At 26.9% G+C, this 6,180-nt stretch overlaps 1 protein-coding gene across 6 annotated transcripts in view; it reads right to left on the bottom strand.

Moving 5' to 3' along the window:
• Window positions 1–5,347, bottom strand: part of LOC117174300 (ras-like GTP-binding protein Rho1) — a 29,547-nt gene extending 24,200 nt beyond the window's left edge. Inside the window, exon 1 of one of the 6 annotated variants that reach the window (XM_033363276.1) lies at window positions 5,244–5,347. The gene's annotated coding sequence lies outside the window, so the exon portion shown is untranslated. Of the gene's footprint in view, window positions 1–4,652; window positions 4,922–5,026; window positions 5,210–5,243 lie in introns of those variants that run through there. The other 5 variants (XM_033363274.1, XM_033363279.1, XM_033363278.1 and 2 more) reach the window with 5 other exon arrangements.
• Window positions 5,348–6,180: the final 833 nt, after the last annotated feature.

Raw genomic sequence — 6,180 nt, 5'->3', positions numbered from 1 at the left:
TTATTTACAAAAAAAGTTCTTAGGTTCAAAAAAACATTCAGTGAACGGAAAAAGTGAGGTCGGTAATATAGGTATTTAGCTGTGTCACATGCCCTTAAAGACATTTTAATTTTTCGATTTTGACAATTAAATGTAGACTTATAATTTCTCAAAATCTATCCAATAATTCGAAATACAAATAATTTAATAATCCGAAGTTACACGAGAATAAATTAAGGGATTTGAATAAATTCGTTCAAACGGTCGTTGAAATTCCTTCAAGTACTGTTCGTCTGTGCGATAACGGAAATTCCCTGGCTATTACCTCATCGTGCCTAATATATCTACATATAAATGGTGAACGATCTTTATTTTCGTATTCTGATAATTGCTCCGAATCATTTGCAAATTTCTTGATATCAAATTGGTTAATTCTAAATAAAGAAAATTGAAACTTGACCCTGAATCTAAATCCAACCAGCAAAAGAGTAAAATACATTCAGTGATTGAAGTTTTACAGTTTAGATTATAAGATCTGTAAAAATCGTTTTTCCAGAGATAATACCAGAAAGCGGACGAGATTTAATCAAAATAGGATCCTCAAGAAATTGCTGACACATCCAGTCGTTAACGCTACAAAAAAAAGTCTCTTAGGAACCGTCAACGAAATTCAGTTATTCAATGCCAAATAAGTATAAAAAAAATTCCCTGCAAATTCTCCGTTTAGTGCCATTAAAATCGATAATCTAATTCACGACCAGTAAATAATTGTCTCACCAGAATCAATTTAATAATGATAAACACAACGTTTCTAATTTGACTGAACTAACTTCACACGCTATTATTTGAAATTTCATTGAAAATTTAAAAAATGAAGCCTCCTAATAAATAATTACATAAAAAAATCAAAGTTGACAAATATATAATAAAAAGGTTGAAGGCATTTTAGGTATTTTAAAAGATTTTAAGGAATTTTATAAGAACGATCTATGATTTTAAAAGCTCTCAAGGTATTTCAATATTTTTTTCAAACAATTATCAATAGATTTTAAGACTTTGAAGAATTTTTTAGGGTTTTCAAAGATTTTCGGCCAGTTTAAAAAATTCAAAGAATTTCTAGGGTTTTTATCACAATATTTAAAAAGATTCTTAAGAATTTTCAGTAGATTTTGAAGACTTTTCAATACATTTTAGGAATTTTAAAAGATTCAAAGGATTTTAAAGTAGATTTTAAAGTAGATTTTAAGGAATTTTCAATAGATTTTAGGGATCTTGGGGTATTTTAAAATATTTCAAGAAATTTGGAAGGGATTTTATAAGCTTTCTGATGATTCAAACTGCTCTTAAGGTATTTAAATAATTGTTCAAAAGAATTTGTAAGAATTTTAGGATATTTAAAAATATTTCAAGCATATTCTAGGGATTTTCAAAAGATTTCAGGATTTTTAAACACATTTTAAAGAACTTTCAATGGATTTTAAGAATTTTAAAAGATTTCAAGAATTTTAAAGAAGTCAAAAAATTCCAAATAATTTTCAATAGTTTAAAAAGGTTAAGTGATTTTAAAAGATTCTAATCAATTTTAAATAAATTTCCAAGATTTTAAGATATTTTCAAAAATTTCAAGGAACTTCCTACAGATTTTGAGAATTTAAGGACATTTAAAAGAAATTAGGGTTTTTCTTTAAAGACTTTCGATTATCTAAAAATAATGCAGGAATTTTCTAATGATTGAAAGAACTTGAAAGGGGTTTAAGGGATTTTAGGGAATTTTTAAACATTCCAGGAATATTCAACAGACTTCAACAATTTAATGTGATATTAAAGCTTTTAGGGTATTTAAAGATTCCATAAAATTTTAATAGTATTCAGTAATTTTAAGGAATTTTAGGGTATTTATCAAGTATGGTAAGGTAATTTAAAGCATTTAAAAATGTAGGGTGTTTTGAAAGAATCCAAAAAATTTGAAATTGATTTTAATAATTTGAAGGGATTTTTGAGTTTTTTTGAATGATAGAAATGTTTAATATGTTTCAAAAATATACAGGACTGTCAAAGATTTTAGAGTTATTTTAAAAGGTTTCAATAATTTTAAGGGAGCTGTAGGTATTTTAAAGGATTCCAAGGAACTTTAAGCCATTTCTAGAATTTTAGGGTATTTTACAAGATTTCAAGGAATTTATAACAGATTTCCAAACTTAAAAGAGATTTCAAAATATCAAGATTCCAAAGAATTTTCAATAGATTTTAAGAATTTATAACAGCCGAAGAATACTTGAAGGGAGTTTAAAGATTTTAGATTTCAATAATGTCGAGTGTATTTAGAAAGATTCCAAAGAATTTGTAAAAGATTTAAAAAATTTAAAGGAATTTCAAAGATTTTAGATGTCAAGAATTCATAGGATTTTAGTATTGAAGAATTTGAAGTGTATTGAAAATAATTTGACGGAATTCACAATAAATTTTTAATAAATTTACGATTTTTGAAAATATTGTAACGAATTTAAATACATTTCAAGTAATTTACAATATATTTGAAGAATTTAAGGGTATTTTTTAAAATTCAATGAATTTGAAAGGATTTCAAAGATTTTTTTTTATATATTCCAAGACTTTTATAAAAGATTTCAAAAAATTTAAAACAAATTATAAAATATTAGACTTTAGGATTTTTGAAAACATTTCAAAGAATTTGCAAGATTTTGGATTTGAATCATTTAAAGGGTATTTGCAATCAATTAGAGGAATTTGTAATAAATTTCAAGAATTTTAGGGCATTTTAAAACAGTTGAAGGAATTTCTAAAAGATTTAAAAAGTTTGAAGCAATTTTAAAGATTTTAAGAATTTTAAGGGTATTTAAAAAGATTTCAAGGAATTTACAATAGATTTCATTCTAGTTCAAAGATTTTAGTGTATTTTTTAAAAGATTCCAAAAATTTTAAATTTCAAGCAATTTTGAAAATTTTAAGGGATTTCCATGATTTTAGGGTATTTTTTAAAGATCCCAAGAATTTGATATAAGATATTAAGATTTTTTTTAATATTCCAGGCTTTTATAAAAGATTTCCAAAATTTAAAGCAATTTATAAAATATTAGATTTTAGGATATTGGAAAACATTTCAAAAAATTTTCATGATTTTAGATTTGAAAAATTTAACGGGTATTTCAAGAATTCTAATGATTTCAGCGTATATTATATCAAATTTAGAAAATTTTAATAGATTTTAGAATTCAAGCATTTTAAGGGTATTTAAACAGATTTCAAGAAATTTACAAAAGATTTCAAGAATGTCAAAGATTTTAGTGTTTTTTTTTTAAAGATTCCAAAGATTTCATAAAAGATTTCAAAAATGTAAAAGATTTTAGATTTCAAGTAATTTCCAAAATTGGAAGGGATTTCAAAAATTTTTAGGTAATTTTTAAAAAATATTTCAAGGAATTTACAATAGATTTCAAGAGTTTAAAGGGATTTCAAAGATTTTTGGTTATTTTTTAACTAAAATTTTAGTGTACTTGAAAAAATTTAATGGTATTTCTAACAGACTTAAAAAATTTGAAGGCATTTTAAAGATTTCAAGAATTTTAAGGGCATTTAAAAAGATTTCAAGGAATTTAAAATAGATTTTAGGAATTTCAATTATTTCAACGTATTTTATATCAAATTTGGAAAATTTGAATGGATTTTTAAAGATTTTTAGGTATTTTTTATTTTTCATTTAATTTCTGACAGATTAAACAATGGATTTATTTTTTAAAAAGGTTAGATTGAAGAAATGTGAAGGGATTTTAAACATTTCAAAAATGTTAAGAGTATTTAAAAAGATCTCAAGAAATTAACAATCGATTTAAAATTTTTTTAGGAAGATTAGTGTATTTTATAAAATACCAACAAAACTATAAACATTAAGATATTTAAATGAATTAAAAAGAGTCAATATTCTTTTTAATTTGTTCACGCATTCTAATTTTTTTACTTTTGACACAGAATTTTACCAACTTTAATTTTTCATTTGTCATAATCTTTCTAAAAATTAAAAACACAACTAATTAATTCAAAAATCTGACGTCATACGAGTATAAATTCTTCCATATTCTCGTTGAACTTCCTCTGCGTATTTCTCGTCACAAGGATAGCGGGAATTTCCTGACAATTACCTCATCATGCCTAATATTTCTAAAAATGGTGGAGCATCTTCATTTTCATATTCTAATCAGTCCAATTTTTATATAATATAACTTTTGCAAACTTTGATCCTTCAAAAATTGCCATCTCATGCAGCTAATCACATAAAAGCCTGTTCGAACCGACATCGAAATTCAGAGCGTCCCTCATTTATTAAGACATCAAACAAACATCAAAACATTCCCTGAAAATTCAATGTTTAACGCCAACAAAATCGATAATCCAGATTCACGACCAATAATGCATTGTCTCCCCTTAATTGAATAATGATAAACACAATATTTCTAAGTTTGCAGGGAAAAAAAAGATACAGAAATTTGACAAATAAAAAAAAGTTACTTGACTCGAAAATTCGAAATATTGGACTTTTACCTGCAGCTTATTTGAGTTATTTGACAGCGGGGGAAGATAAAACTGGATAGAACGTAATTTCAGAGGTCAGAGACACAGAAATCACTACAGAATGAGAGGAATATGAAAAACGAGACCTGGCAACTTGCTTCGAAATGAAAATTTGCCTTCGGAGGTTGTTGTTGCTAGGCTGTTTTGGGCAAACGATGACACCCCGAGTAGTCGAAGTTTCCGCTCCCGAACAAAACTACACAATTTTTCTTTTGACCAGATTGTCCTGGCAAAAGAGGCACTGACGCGATTCACGTAGACATGTCTGGTTATCACTGATTATCAAACGTTGTCACGAAATTCACAAAGCCGGAAGTACACAGGCAGCGATCAACGGGGAAGAGGGCGCTGGAACGAGAGGATAGCGACGCAGAGGTTGACGAGCTTCGGCGACGATTTACTTACGAAATTGAAGACCTGAGACTGAGACTTGGGGAAGTTTTAACTGCTTTTGACGAACCTGGACGAAGAGGAAGCTTTTCTCGAGAGCTCAAGAGTCCTTTTCTAATCACTAAATTCGAGGAGATGCTGTGGATACGCAACGCATGGCATTCCACTTCCTCGTGGCCGCTTTGAGGTTATTAACTCCCGGAACTCACAATTCGAGGCGATATTTTGCGCGAAATAACTTGAGAAATCACTTGGCTAGGTTAATCGAGTATTTATTGCGTATTTACCTGAAATCTTTTGCGACAGAGAGACAAGAAAATGGCTGCCCTCTGTGGCCACACCTCAATCTGTTGAGTGTGCGTGATGTACTGAGGAGGGGGAAGCTGTCAGGAACGGAGCAATCAGGGGTGAAAGGGGTTGAAGTTCAAGTTGATTCCAAGCACCACGAATTTTAGGGTGCAAAAAGTATTTTTTAAATAGAAATTTAATTAATGGAAATATAAATTTTTTTAAATATGTCCTAATGAAGATGAAACTAAATTCAAGAGAATTAATAAATAATATAAATGTTGTAACAGTTCTTGATATCTTTTTAAATATCCTAAAAGACAGTTCAAAGTCTTATGGAATTTTAAATATCCCAAAAACTTTGAAATCCCTTAACATTTTTAAAATCTATTTCAAATACCTGAAATCGTTTAAAATACCTTGAAGTTCCTTCAAATTATGAAAGTCTATTTTAAATTCCTTGGAATCTTTTAAAGAAATACCTACATTTTTCAATTAGAAATAATTTTTTAATTTTTTAAGATTTTCAAATAATTTTTTGAAAACGCTTCAAATTATTAAAATATATTGAAGATTTCTTAATTTGAATCTTTTTAAATACCCATAAACAAGCTTAAAATTTTGGAAATTTTAAAATACCCTAAAATTTTTGAAAATTTTGATAAATAATTTAAAATTCCAGGAATCTTTTAAAATCTTTTGAAACCTCTTAAAATTATTTAAATTTATTGGAAATTCCCTGGAATCTATTTTTAAAAAATATTCTAAAATATTTGAAATAATTTCAAATTATCAAAATCTATTGAAGATACCTTGGAATCTTTTAAAATGCCCTAAAATTCTTAACATTGAAAAATCCTTAAAATATTTTTAAATACCCTAAAAAACACCCTCAAATTCTTGGAATTTTTTAAAATACCTAAAAATATTTGTAAT

Source organism: Belonocnema kinseyi, chromosome 6, assembly GCF_010883055.1.
Source record: "Belonocnema kinseyi isolate 2016_QV_RU_SX_M_011 chromosome 6, B_treatae_v1, whole genome shotgun sequence".
Lineage (NCBI taxonomy): Eukaryota > Metazoa > Arthropoda > Insecta > Hymenoptera > Cynipidae > Belonocnema > Belonocnema kinseyi.
This window is presented reverse-complemented; position numbering and strand designations above follow the sequence as displayed.